The sequence below is a fragment of the Sorex fumeus genome, unplaced genomic scaffold (assembly GCF_029834395.1).
Source record: "Sorex fumeus unplaced genomic scaffold, SorFum_2.1 ptg000098l, whole genome shotgun sequence".
NCBI classification, from domain to species: domain Eukaryota; kingdom Metazoa; phylum Chordata; class Mammalia; order Eulipotyphla; family Soricidae; genus Sorex; species Sorex fumeus.
In genome coordinates, this window is record NW_026606155.1 from 35,428,542 (window position 1) to 35,443,681 (window position 15,140).

General features: G+C 42.4%; 1 protein-coding gene across 2 annotated transcripts in view; it reads right to left on the reverse strand.

Annotated features, from left to right (window-relative positions):
• PPM1A (protein phosphatase, Mg2+/Mn2+ dependent 1A) overlaps positions 1–14,397 on the reverse strand; it is a 51,048-nt gene extending 36,651 nt beyond the window's left edge. The window contains exon 1 of one of the 2 annotated variants that reach the window (XM_056134196.1): positions 13,955–14,397. The gene's annotated coding sequence lies outside the window, so the exon portion shown is untranslated. Of the gene's footprint in view, positions 1–7,561; positions 7,691–13,954 lie in introns of those variants that run through there. The other variant, XM_056134197.1, reaches the window with a different exon arrangement.
• Between the last annotated feature and the right edge of the window lie 743 nt (positions 14,398–15,140).

The following is a 15,140-nucleotide window of genomic DNA, read 5'->3' on the forward strand; positions in this document are numbered from 1 at the left end:
CTTTTTGCTTGTTTGTTTGTGCCACACTTGTTGGGGTAACTCAGGGCTTACTCCTGGCTCTAGGCTCAGGGATCACTCCTAACAGTGTTCAGGAGAACATATATTGCAGAGGATGAACCATGGTCTACCATGTGAAAGGCAAGCAACTTAACACTGGTACTACTTCTCTGGCCCTAAATATTCTTTTAATAAAGTTCAATCCTGTGATCAAGCAGTTAAATCAACATATTTAAATTTTTCTTCTATAAGGCCTTGTATCTATAAAGATCAAAAAATTATACATGTTGTATATGTGTAAATGTGGGTTTTGTAAATGTGTAACATTTTGTAAATGTGTAAATCTGGATTCCTAACATTCATTTAAATCAAATTTTTAATGGGTAACTGTAACAGATTAACACAAATATAATTATTTCATAATAACCTTTAATACCTCAACTATTCTGTAAAAAATGTAATCTACATCTCCTGGTTCCTTTTATGTAAGATATAGCAGAGGCAGTGTTTCTGGTAAGAAACTGATTATAAGGTTTTAAATATATCGCCATGTACTCAAATGCAGTAGTTCCCATTAGTTTGTGCTTCCCTCCTTTCAAATCTCCAATTTGCTGTTATAATAGGAATTTACTGACTTTAAAGCTATATGAAATTCTGGCCCTTTGGGGCACCATGGCTCTCTGCAGCACTTTCAGTGACTATCCCTAAAATGTCACTAATAATTCCCATCCAACCATAAGGTCCTTAAGCTATCAAAAGGAATCAAGCAAGACTCCTGGACAGTGTCATCTTCTCAATCAGTCTAATGCTTGATCTCAAGCAGTATGGAGGCACTATAATCAAACTCTGTCCCTCCACTTAGGAACTATGCCATTTAATACTGATATTTCTCTGAAGCATAATCTCAAAAAAAAAAAAAACAGATTTCCAAATTTGCACTGGGTCAAACCTGAATCAGAAAATGAAATTACCATTTGTGCTTCATTGACATGAATGGTAAAATAAAAAATGCAAGACTTAGAATTAGAACTTAAAAAAATACGTGTCAACTACCTTCGCATCTTCTATTACATTATAACATATTTGCCTTCTGTTTCTTTTCCTGGTCTTAAGTCACTCCGAAACAGTTTTCACATTATATTTATTCTGCCCACAAATAAGTTGGATTACAAATTTTATACCACTTACAATGTCCCCTGCCTAAGCATTTCCTTCTTCTACTGCCCTTTTCTTGCTTTGACCTCTGCCTCATTCTTGGGTTTAGGGGAATGAAGAAGACAGAGTTCAGTTAAATAAGCTGCAAAAAGAAGTATTAGGTGAATTTATATAAGATTAAGAGGTATCAAGAAATAGCTACATTTTAGGGAAAGGCTGGGAGACCGAGCAATTTGTAGTTCTTCTAAACACTACTGGAGTTTAGGATTGATGATACAATTCTTTGAATTTGTAAATCAGCAAGACTCCCATACTTATTTAAATTTGAACAGTCTTCCAATTACTGAATAACTAACTTTTCCTCATCAGAGAAGGAATGAACAATCATTATTTAAGCTAAAAAAAAAAAAGGCTAAAGTATTCATAGCCACCTATCTCATGACATGTATGAAGTATTTGGAGAGACTCAATAGTTTATGTTTATAAACCACTGATCAAAATTTTTATGGATTCCATTTATATACAATATCCAAAAGTTAAATCTATAGAGATGAAGTAGATGCATAGTTGGCAAGGGCTATGGAAGAAGAGGTAGGGGAATCACAGCTAAGGAGCATTAGATTATTTGTGGGATTTTTTTTTTTTCTGGGAGGGGGGTGATGCTCAAGGATTACTCCTGGCAGTATTCAGGGGTGCTGGGGATCGAAAAATGCTCTATTATTGCTACAGCCCCACTAGATTCTTTTTTTTTTTTCTTTTTGGGTCATACCTGGCGATGCAAAGGGGTTACTCCTGGCTCTGCACTCAGGAGTTACTCCTGGCAGTGCTCAGGGGACCACATGGGATGCTGGGAATTGAACCCGGGTTGGCTGCGTGCAAGGCAAACGCCCTACCCGCTGTGCTATTGCTCCAGCCCCCCCACTAGATTCTTTGGGGAAGAACAAAGGGAGGGAGGGAGGAAAAAAAGGAGGGTGGGAGGGAGGGAGGGAGAAAAAGAAGGAGGGTGGGAGGGAGGAAGGAAGAAAGTTAAATTAAACTATGGCAGTAACTTCACAATTCTGTGATTGGACTAAAACATTGCTGAGATTGCTAAACTCTGTGTGTGTGTGTGTGTGTGTGTGTGTGTGTGTGTGTGTGTGTGAGAGAGAGAGAGAGAAGGTAGAGAGGGGCTGGGCCATATCTGGTTCTGTGCTCAGTGATCACTCCCCATTATTGGATTACCCGCACCTCAAATGACATGACTCAAAGTGAATTTCTTAAGTCTCTATCATTTCTCTTCTTACCCAGTAGTTCACTGATTCAGGAAACCATTAGTCATAAACTCACAGAATCCTGTATTTCTCTTCTCATGCATGTATTTGGTATTTTTCATTTTTACCCACCAGGGAAAGAATCATGTCATTTATTTTAGTACACAGTATTTAACACTTGAATAATATGTAGCCATCATTTTCACTTCTCCCTTTTCAGTTAGGAATTATTTTCAACAGGAGAAAAAGTTCCATAGAAGGTGAACTGTAAACTATCCAGTCATTTTCACTTTGTTATTCTATAAACTTCATAGTTCTCATGTTCTGTTTGGTTTGGGGGCCATATCTTGCATTAAGGGGGTGATTACATTATGGGGGTACGTACAAGGGGCTACTCCCAGCTCAGTGCTTGGAGAACAAAGGGTGCTGGAAATTGGACCCAGGATCCAGTGTACAATGCTTCGCATTCCGCCTATTGGGCTCTCTCTCTGGCCAAATAGTCTTTTTTTTTTATAGGACTCTATACAAATATGATTGATTTTTAATAAATATTGAATCCTGGGCCATGTAGATAGTACCAAGGTTAAAGTGTCTGCCTTCAATGCTGCAAATTGTCTGATTCCCAGAAACACATATTGCCCCCAAAGTGCTACCAGGAGTGATCTCTGAGCAGTGTCAAGAGTATGGCCCCCACCTGCCACCAATTTCTTTAAATAAAATATTGGACTTTAAAGCAAATCTGCAATTCAGCAACCAAATACTTGATTTTCAGATTACTGTCTAAGACTTTAAATATCATTAAATATATACTCTCATTCTGAAAAGTGCCACATAAGATATACTGAAAGGCATAAAAGAAAAAAGATGTAGCTTTGACTAGATTAAATGCCATAAATTGTTTACCTGAGCTACTTATTTCTTCATTCAACTTTCATAACTAAGTCGATTTTTAAAGTCATTTCTATGTGAGGAACAAAGTATAACGTAATCTAGACATCTAAGAATAATTTTTAAAAAAATTTTTTTATTAGTGAAACACCATGAGGTACAGTTGTAGATTTACAAATTTTTGTGCTTGGGTTTCGGTTATACCATGATCAAATACCCATCCCTCCACCAGTGCCCATTTTCCACCACCATGGATAATATCCCCCCCCCCCCCCCATCCTACCCTGCCACTGTGGCAGGGCATTCCCTTTTGTTCTCTCTCTCCTTTTGGGTGTTGTGGTCTGCAAAAGAGGCACTGAATGGCAAACACGTTCAGTCCATAGTCTACTTTCAACATGCAGCTCCCCTCCTGGGAGGATCCTCCAAACACCCTTTATTTGGTGCTCCCTTCTCTATCTGAACTGCCCTTTCCCCTAGAATACCCGGCTGGCCTCTAAGCTATGGAGTAATCCTCCTGGTGTTGATCTCAGCTACTAAGAATAATTTTTAAGTGTTAGGAAATCAATTTATGACGTTATATATGGAGTTTACTATGTAAAATGAGTTATACATTTGCTCCTTCTTCTAGTAATTGCAACAAAACAGCATAAGATCACAATAGATTGTTGAATAGTTATTTGAACTATTTGTTTACAGTATCAGAAAGTATCTCAAGCAGACAGAATAAATGAAGATGACAGATAAGGAATAACACATGGTTAAGCAGTGGGTTGGTCACAGAAAAAAGCTATCAATTTGAAGATCAATACTTCAAGGTCAAAAAATGCTTTGTAAGATTTTACTTAGTACCTATTTACATTCTAAAGCATGACAGCATATTGGGAAAATGTCTTTCTAAACCCTGGTAAATTTTGCAACTGTTTGCAAAACTAACAAAATACAGCTACTCCTTGCTTAATATTTTCATTTATTGAATTTGGTGACAAAGGTAAGTTGCATCTCAACACCCTAGTACCAAATTTGGCACAATTTTTAACCCATTATGTTAAAGAAAATGACTAGCGCAAACAAGTCAAAACACTCATTTAAATGTGGTAAAACCTTATATTCTGTACTTTGAAGCCATACAATAGTTGCTTTTATTTTTAGATTGTCTATGCTTCCTGGTAAGGCAATCTCTTTCACTAGGTACTAGATCTCATTCTCAGGTTGGTTTTGTTTTGTTTTGTTTTGGCAGGGGTTGGGGGGCGGGATGGGATACACTTGGGAGAACTCAGGGGCTATTCCTGGCTCTGGGCTCAGGAGTGACTACTGGCAGTGCTCAGGGGACGACATGTAGTACCCTGAATTAAACTTGGGTCAGCCACATATAAGGTCAGTGTCCTGATCCACCCCCACCCTCCAATTTAATTTCCTCTATCAATTCAAGGTTACTGTTCCAGAGAACTAATAGTCCTACATGTTTTCATACTTTATACTTTCTTGTTTAAAAATATGCACTAATTTCTGGCATTTTAAATTTTAAAGCAGCACTCTTCCTTCAGCTACCTGATATTTATCTTTATAAAGAAAACTTACTATTTTAGAAAAACATTCTCAGAAGTCACAGTCTTCAATTTTTTGACCCTCCTCCCTCCAACTCTTCCCTTAACTTAAAACAATATTCTAGGGCTGGGACACAGAACTGGAGAGAGTGCAGTGGGCAAGGTACACACAGCCACCCCAGGTTTGATCCTTAACACCCTATATAGTCCCCAGAGTCTGCCAACAGTGGTATCTGAGCATAGAGCCAGAAGAAAGCCTTGAACATGGCCAGTTGTGTCCCCCTTCCTTATGTCCTCCCACCGAAAAAAGATAGTTCTCAAATAATGTTTTCATTCTTCTTTGGAGGAGGCCTTGATTTGGGGGCCACACCTGGACGTTCTTAGGCTTACTCCTAGCTCTGTGTTCACGGATCACTCCTGGCAGGCTTGGTGGACCATATGGGATGCTGGGTTGAATTAAACCCAGGTCAGCTGCATGAAAGGCAAGCACCTTACCTGTTGTACTATCTCTCCAGTCCAGTGTTTAAATAAAATTGGGCCACATATAGCATGACTCAAAAATTTACTCAAAGTAAAACAAAAATCCATTTCTCTACATCCCCGTGTGAGGCATATTACAAATAAATATAATGCACCAAACTAAATTTAAACTGGATTATACATGACCTATCTGCTTTCAAATTCTGCTTTATTTCTGATTAACCTTTGGTTCTGTTTGTTGCATGTTCATTAGAAAATGAGCAGAAGATTAAGCAATCATATGCTGAATACTGGTTTAAAAGAAAATCTGGCTCTAGCTTTCAATAACTTACTTCCAATAAATATTACTGAAATATTTTAAAGTATAACCTCTATTACAAGATTAACTTCTTAAAAATGACTTTCATTTGAATAAAACACTGATGAAATGATATATGCCCCTGGGTTGCTACTTAGTAAAGATGAATTTAAAAACTCAGAAAATTTTGGGGCCAGAGAGATCATGGAGCATATGCTCTGCATGCAAGAGGTCCAGATTCAATCCCTAGCACTGCAGGATCCCCTGAGTACTGCCAGATGAGTCCCTAAAACAAAAGATGAAACTATGCCCTTAAGAACAAAGTGGTTGGATCCAGAGGTGATTATACTAAATAAGGAAGCGAAAGACAATTATTCTTAAATGTGGTTTCTTAAACGTGGGCTATGAATAACTACAGCATATAACTGCCCACCCCATCTCAAAAACGAAACAAAAAACAAAGCCAAGTCCTAGACTCAAAGGAAAGGATGAGCATTACCAGAGGAAGAGAGGAGGGGAATGGAAGGAATAGAAAGGTTTTAATGATATGACAGCACTGAAATTTTGGTGATAGGAGTTAGTTCTATACCTATTCAGGTATAAAGCTAAATCCCTGGAATTTCATATTGTAAGCCAATGGAAAACAATTTAAATATAGAAATAAAATTTTGGGACCAGGAGTATAGCTTAGTTGATAATCTGCCTTGAATGTGCAAGGCCCTGAATTTGATTTCCGCCACTACCCTTCTCCTTCATGAAATTTGGGGCCAGGGAGATCTCATAGGGTTGGAGCACATGCTCTGCATGAGAGAGCCCTTGGGTCAAGCCCTGGCACCACAGTTTCCCAAGCACTGCTAGGAGATAACCCAAAATAAAGTCAGGCATAGAGATTTACATAAAAACTATAGAAAGAGATACATGATTAAGAATATTCTGTCATCCCTCAAAGCCAAAACATAGTGAATTAAAATGAAATCTTTAGGTTTAAAATCAAAGAGTCAGCCTAATTTCCTATACCAACATAATAAGTCTACCACATTTCAAATTTGTATGAACCTCACACTGAAACATCCAGTTTCAGTCAAAATAGAATATAGGAAGTCAGAAATGTTTACTACCAAATTCTTAATGTCTATCACCACCTCCCACAGCACTCCCACTGCTGGGTAGATTTTTGCCTAAAACTTACAAAAAAAAATCTGAATGCCTATTAGCCACAAGACTCTATGCTAGGCTTTGGGTAAAATAAAAAGTTATTGTATTCCCCCTTCAAAGATTTATAATTAAGTCAAATACACAATCATAATTAAAACAAATACCTAGAAGTAAAGTATATGATTAAAGTCATACAGATACAATAGATACTGTTACAAACTACAGAGAATAGAGAAATTAAACACTGATGATCAGGGAAGGCTTTGGAGGAGGAAATATTAGCAACCAGCTTTGATAAAGTAAAAACAAAAGCTGGCAACGGAAAGGGCAAGAATTCCAAGCTGTAAATTAGCATGAACAAACATCCAAGAGAGAAAAGTACAGGGTGTGTTCCAAAGATGGAAAGTGTACCAGTTTGGTTAAAATAGATCAGTAATGAAGTCCAACACTGGAAACTATCAAAAGCCAAACCAAAATTTCTAAACTTTGGACACAAAAGGAAATCCATATCCAGACTAGGCAGATTAATGATAATGAAAACAGTATATTAAGAAATTTGAGATTGTTTATAGAATGGGAGGGAAAAAGAGTGTAAGATTCAAGTGGGAAGACTAGCTCAAGTGGTAGTAACATTAAGATAATAATTACTGACAAATTCCAATATAATTTTATAACTTAAATTACCCAAACTCATATATGAAACCACCTTAAATAATCCAGACCTACCCTTACTGCCTTTTATAAAGACTTTTTTTTTACAGAAAGCATTCATTAGAATAATTTAGCTTCCTTACTCTTGTATCTTTTCCTGTTGCAGTACCTTCTCACCCATTCTAACCACGAACTATAAGTCCTCTTCAAAACACCAACCCTTGTCCTTTCTCACTTACAGATCATTCTAGTCTGAACATTCACCTTTGCTTTATTACTTTTACTCTTTATCCTCTATTTACCCATCTACTCCCACCTAATCATTAACTCCAAACACATGACTTCTTTCCAGTTTTATAGTCAAGTCTACTCATATTTAACTTTCTCTTCCTTCTATACTTACCAACTCATAGTTTGGCTTCCAGGTTTATTCCTAAAACTATACTCAAAAACAACTTTCTCAAAAACAACAACAAAACTTTTCATCCCCTCTAATAATCTCTATTCCCCTAAGTATTGTAAGATTTCATACACAGTACTTAATAATAGCAATTACCACTTATTTCTCAAAGTAGAAAACACCAAGTACATTATATATATGACATAGTAAATCACATAAGATAACAAATTACCTCATTTATTCTTCAAAACTATCCTAAGATGACTGGAGCAGTAGCACAGTTGGTAGAGCGCTCATCTTGCATATAGCCAACCTGGGTTGCATATAGGCACCCGATATGGTTTCCCAAACCTTACCAGAAATGATGTCTGAGCAGAGGCAGGAGTAAGCCCAGAGCACCACCAGGTGTGACCCAAAACAATTTAAAAAAAAAACTATCTTGACTTTTCCATTGGACAAGGATTTTTCCATTTTAACAGACAAAATAGGTTCAGAGAAATGAAGTTGCTTGCCTAAGATTATCCTACCACCTTTTCTCCTCTGGAGCTTTCAATGTAGCTCTACTGATTAAAAACACACAGAAACAATTCCTCTATCCTGCGTTTAAGAATATCAATTGAGAATACTGATTTCATTCCTCAATCTGGATAATGGTCACTAAAGACACAATCTTTTGCCTCTGCTGACTTCTGAAACTTTGGGAAAAAATAAACTCAGAAGGCTGCAGAGAGAGCTCAATGGACTGAGTGCATGCTTTGTTCAAGCCCCCAGCACTGCACCACTGTACGTGGCCCAAAACAAAACAAAACACCAACAAAACTTCACAAGTCTTTTGTGAATGTCTTAGAAAAGATTTATACTGGAAGACAATTACAAAAATGGATAAGGTCTCTAACTTCTAGGATTCTAAATCAGTTATGTGAACACCCAGCTTCAGAAAATTTTATCCTTATAAACAGGAAGACTCATTTAAATTGGGAAATATCCACTCAGGATTTTTTTTTTTCTGTTTTTGAGCTATCTTAGCCCTTAGAGATACTTCTGGCTCAGTGTTCAGGGAATTATGTGGTGCCAGGGAACAAACCCCAATCTCCTAAATGCAAAGCACAGGCTCCAAGCCTCTGGGTTATAACCCCAGTCCAATTAGGAATATTTTTAAAATAATGTTGAGGGTCAGAAAGACAACACAATAGGCATTGTATGTTGGAGACCTGGAACCAATTCCTGGTACCACATGGTCCCCTGAGGGGCGAGCAGAAACAGCCTCCAAGGACCACCAGGTATGGCCCCAAAACTCAAACAAAATCAACAATAACAACAGTAATAGTTTTGTATGCAAATTTATGATCTTGGCATAATAAAATTCTTTGATAAGATTCTTTGAGACTATTTTATTTGTGGAAGAGAGTCAAGTTTTTTATTTTAGTTTTTAGGTCACACCCAGCAGTACTCAGAGGCTCCCCCTGCTTGGGGAACATGAGGTCCTCCTGGTGACTGAACAAGGACTTCTGCACTCAAAACATGTACTTCAGCTCTCTAAGCTACCTCCAGCAATCAACATATAATTTTGAGGGTTGTGGATAAATTAAAAGTTGATACACTATGACTTTTATTATTCAGCTTCTTGTCCGGAGTAATACTGTCCCTTTAGGTTATATTTATTTTTGATTTTGGGGTCACCACCGGCAGTGCTCAGGGATCACTCCTGGTAGGCTCAGAGGATCATATGTGGTGCAGAAGACAGAATCTGGAGTCATCAATAGTCTAATATATTAATATCCTTCCCCTTCCCCTCAGTTTCATATAAAAATTTTAAAGCCTTGGCCTGTTACATAAAGCCATATAAAAGCTCACCTTTCTTAATCTTTATATTATTTTGCTTCTACCTACCTAACACAGGTGAAAAAAAGCAAGATAAAGAGATTATCTGGGCAGTATATATCTATAGTTAGGATATGTAAGAGTCAAAATCAACATTTTCTGAAGACTCATAATAAAACTGTCACTTTAATTGTGCAATGGGAAACATTAGAAAGCAGAGTAAAATAAGAATATATAATTCAACCTTTTTAATTCTGATACCAGTTAAGTAAAGCTTCTTAGAATTTACACACCCTAAATTCTAATAATAAACGCTGTTAAATTAAAAAATTGTCAAGAGACCAGTGAGATAGCTCAACAGGTTCAGGGAATGTTTTGTATGCAGGAAGCCCTGGTTCAAGCCCCCAAAACCACATGATCCCCTCCCCTTAATCTCCTGAGCACTTAGGACTGACCCTCAGACCGATGCCCTGGCATCAACTGCAAGTTGTCCTTGAGTATCGCAAAGTGTGGGCCCAAAACAAAAACGAAATTTTGGCATGATTTTTTGAGAAGACAACATATTCTGGCCTGAAGTTACCACCCAAGGTTTAAGATAGAAACTTTGCCTTAGTTGCCTCACAATATCACCCCCACACCCCTCTAAGATCCATATATTTCAGAGGGTCACAACTTGCTTATTATTCAACTTGGGAGGAAGGTGCACAATTGGCTGTATGCAGGGGCTGCTCCAGCTTGGTGCTGGGGATGTCTCCTGAAAATGCTCAGGAGACCATGAGTGAGATGCAGCAGGGATCCAATTCAGGGCTCCTGCAGGTAAAACATGCATTCCATCTCACCTTTGTGCTATCTCCCCAGCCCAGAACTTTACTTGAGCCAATTTTCTAACAGAACTGCCTGCTTTCTCTGATTTGATTAAGGATGAAAAGTAATCAAGAGTACCACTCAGAATCAGGTACCCAGTTAAGAGTTAGATAAACATTTGAAGGGATCATCAAAATATCACCATGTAATTATTTCTACATCATCACAGACTTACACCTTAAGAAATTAATCCAGTTCTCAAGGGGAAATATTTCAGGAATAACAAGCTCCCTGTGGGCATGTCAGTCTTTAGCCTTAAACGATTAAATAAGAATTCATAGTTAAATCGGCTACACATTCTATTAGCCATTTTAATAAATAGTCTAGGTGGACAATTCAAAGCATAGAATTTTGGCTAAGTACAGCAATATTTACCATGTGACGACACGTTGCTATATATATTCTTTATAAAGATATTAGGGAACTGATTTTCAAATGAACATTTATTAAGATAAACAAGACCCAGCTTGAAATGACAAGAAAAAAAAAGTTCCTAATATATTCGTATAATGCCTTTCACAAGCAAGACCCAGCTTGAACAGAAAAACTTTCATAATATGTTCATATAATGCCTTTCACAAACTACCAAGGGTCGTGAGCTTGTTCAAACCTGTAGTCTCAATCACTCTGTCTCCGGTGGAATCTCCATCCTTCTTCCTCCCAAGAGTTTGCCTAGATTTCCCAAACTCAAAAGAAAAGACCATAGTGAGAGTTTAGAGGTTAGGATGCTAGACTGTGGTTAGATCCCCCAGCACTGCAAGGAGTGAGCCCTGAGCACAGAGACAAGAGTAAGTCCTGAACACAAAGTGAGAAGAGTAAACCCTGAGCACTGTAAAGGTGGCCCCAAAAACAAACAAAAGAAGAAAATACTAATCTACTGATAGAAATATTTGTAGTTATCAATTTAGAAAAATAAATTACAGAATAATGAAACAAGTATTCTAGCATGTACAGGGCATTTAGTCAGAGCACACTGAATAGATAGTAAAAGTGACTCGAAAAAACACAACAGGACAGTAATTTGAGAATGTGATCTACTCTTTTGGCTTTACTGATTTGTAAAGTGAAACTCGGGTTCAAAGACTAGTTTTTGATCACAGGTATTTTGGAGTAGAGCCATGACTAAACAATTCTTGTCTCTTAGAGCAATGTTCTCAACAGGTTATTCTGTGATTACAGTCATCATTTCAGTCCTTGAAACCAAAATATAATGTTACCTTCATTGTTTATTATGTATATGGATGCACTATGTGCGTGTAAAAATAAATTGTGACGAATACGGCATTCAACTTTATTTCTCACATATATACTTGAGGATGCTAGCAAAAACTCTACCAGAATTAATATACCTCTTCCATAATTACTTCGCTGATCTGAAAAAGGTTTAATGATTTAAAATGAAAAATATCAAGCATAAGCAACTTTGAGCTACAGTTCATTAGTTTCAATTTGCAAGTTAAAAGCAATCATCCCTACAGGACTGAATGTTTAATTAGATATATGTGAGTTATGCGTAAGAATTATAAATCAGGCAAGGAACGTTACTCTGTACTTGAAATTATTTATTGGCCAAGGAACCACTTCATCAATAAAAGTTAACATTGACGACTAGAAGAGGGTGATATGGGGTGTCTTCCTAGTCAGTTTTCTACTCCATTAAGAGCTACAGAAGGATATTTTTTGGGAAAGTCTTCACGATAAATGCATGAAAGTGAAATTGTTCCATTTTAAATGGGGAGGGGATAGCTCTACAGCTCTGCTAGACTCCAACAAATTCTGGAAAGCCTCAGGCTCAGTATTATTATTTTTAAGTAAATCTTTTGACACCAGAATTCTTTGCATGTTGGGGGAGGGGGGTAGTTCCTGTTTAAAATCCCAAAGTGCTACTTAGGTCCTTTCCTTCAGAAATTATTTTTTGCATTTCTAATTTTCTTTCAGGGTCAAAATTATTGACCCTGGGGAGCAAAATACTTATCTTCTAAAGATTTCAACACCCCCCCCCCCCCATACCCTTCCAAAGACTTTTTTAGAACACATTCGACTCATTATTCCAATGAGCAGAAAACTCGGCAAGGGGGGTGGGGGGGGGGTGGCAGCCGGCAAATATTTCTGAGCCGGACGACTCCAGTGTGACCTTTTTGTATTTTTAAGTCTCATGCTGCAGGGCTTTAGGAAAGAGAAGGGGAAACTACCTTGGGGGATTTAATCTTCACCAGGTATCTAAAACTGCGGTAGGTAGAAGGCTGTCTTTAAAACACACACACACACACACACACACACACACACACACCCCTACCAGAACACATTCAGACCTCAGTCCAACTCTAACAACGAGCACACACACACACACACACACATCCCTACCAGTACACATTCAGTCCAACTCTAACATCGAGAACACACACACACACACACACCCCTACCAGAACACATTCAGACCTCAGTCCAACTCTAACAACGAGCGCGCACACGCGCACACACACACACACCCCTACCAGAACACATTCAGTCCAACTCTAACATCAAGAACACACACACACACACCCCTTCTAGAACACATTCAGACCTCAGTCTAACTCTAACAACGAGCGCACACGCACACACACACACGCGCGCGCACGCGCACACACACACACACCCCTACCAGAACACATTCAGACCTCAGTCCAACTCAACATTGAGAACTTTCACCCCAAACCACTGGCTCGGTTCAAAAGACGAGAAGAAATCCGTGTAATTTACTTCGAGGCTCCTTCTTCCGTGCCTTAATTAATGAATGAACTGGAGGCTTCGCGTCCTGAGTTTCCCAGGCGCCTCTCAGCGCTGCACCCCCACACCCCAGCCGCCCACACCCCCAACACCCGAGGCAGATTCTCTAAGAATTGAGGTGTGTGTGTGGGGGGGGGGTGCTTTGGAGGCGAAGCTCGTTTCGCAGGCGGCCTCTCCCCCCCCACCCCCCCACCCCAGGGGGCTCCTCCTCCTTCAGAGGTCGGAGCCCGCGGCGGCCCAGGCGGCGCGGCCCGGCGGGTGGTGGTGGTGGTGGGGAGGGCAAACGGGCCTCCGCGACGCCCCCTCCCCGCCGGGGAAAAGTTCCGCCGGGCCCTTTCGGGCCCCGCCAGGCCTTCGGCCGCGTCGCCGCCGCCACCGACACCCCGCCCGGACGCCGCCGGGGCGCCGAGGGTCGCGCCCCCTCCCCGCGTCGCGGCCACCGACACCCCGCCCCCGCCGCCCTCGCGGCGCGTTAACCCCTCGCCGCCCGCCGCCCGGCTCCGGGGAGGAGGCCGGGCCAAGGGGGTGGAGTTGTCGCGTCTCCTCCCGGGAGCGCCCGGGCAGACGCCCGGCTTGTTTACAGGCCCCAGGCCCCAGGCCAGGCCGCCGCCGCCGCCGACGCCGCCGCCGCGCAGGCCCGCGCCCGCCCGCCCGCCCGCCCCGGCCCGAGCGTCGCGCTTACCCGGAGCAGCCGCGGGCTGGCAGGTCCCTGGTCGGCCGAGGCAGCGGAGGCGACGGCGGCCGGGGAAGGGGCGGGAAGGGGGGGGTGGGGGGTCAGCACCGCGGCGGCCGACCCGGTCAGGTCGGGGAGGGGGCGGAGGAGGGGAGGAGCCGGGCTGCGTCCGGGCCCCCGGCTCTCGGCGCCCTCGCGGCTCAGATCATCCGGGCGTTGGAGCGGGAGGCGGAGAGCGGGTCCCGGAGGAGGAGGAGGAAGAGCCGAAGATTCATCGCTTTCGCGCCCCACCTGCCTGGCGGCCCCCCCCACCCCCCCGCCCCAGCCGCCCGAGCCACCCAAAGCCGCGGGCCGGGCCGCCGCCGAGACCACTTGCTCCCTCGCTCCCCGGCGCGCGCTCCCGCCCCTAGCGCCACCGCCGCCTCGAGCGCGGCCCCGCGCAGGCGCGCTCACGAGGGCGCTCGGCCGCCCCTCCCCCCGCCGCGCGGCCCGCCCCGCCCCGCCCGGCCGGGCCGGCTCTGCCGCCGCTACAGCTGCGGCGCCGAGAAGCAGCTGGAGAGACCCGGATGTCGCTGAACAGGAACTGCGGCGAGGGTGGGAGGGCGGGGGAGGGGCGGCCGCGGATGACGTCACTGCCCTGCCCTGCTACTCTTGCCGCAGTTGCCTCGCGGCCCGGGGCGGGGGATGGGGGACGGGGTGGGGGGAGGGCCCTAGACCGTGGCCAAAGGGAACATCCAAATGCCGGCTCGGAACCAGACCCGGGTCTGCTGTCCCCGGCGCCGGCGTCTAGACCAAATGTTCGACTGTTAGGAGCCCTGAAAATTGAAGGCCCCTCGGAGAGCTACAGTCCGCCGAAAAGGCAGAAGCTCCCCGCCCCTCAGGCCTCCTCCCTGACACTTCCACCTATGTGCACACTCTTCTGCGGAGACACAGCACAGAACCCAAAGGACCATCCCGAATGTCTGACCTCTGTCAGGCCAGCCCTAGCTCTATCGCGGCCTGGCTGCTAGGGTTCAAAGCTCAGTGGATCCTCAAGATGCTAGATTCTCCCCCCCCCCCCCCCCCCGCCATCCCCTCATCCTCCAGAAGTGACCGTGAGGCCCACGCAGAAGCCCCAGCTACACATCTCATGCCCCAAGGGTCAGCAACTCTCTACACCACCCACCCACACACGAGTTCAACTTAGACACGAGCA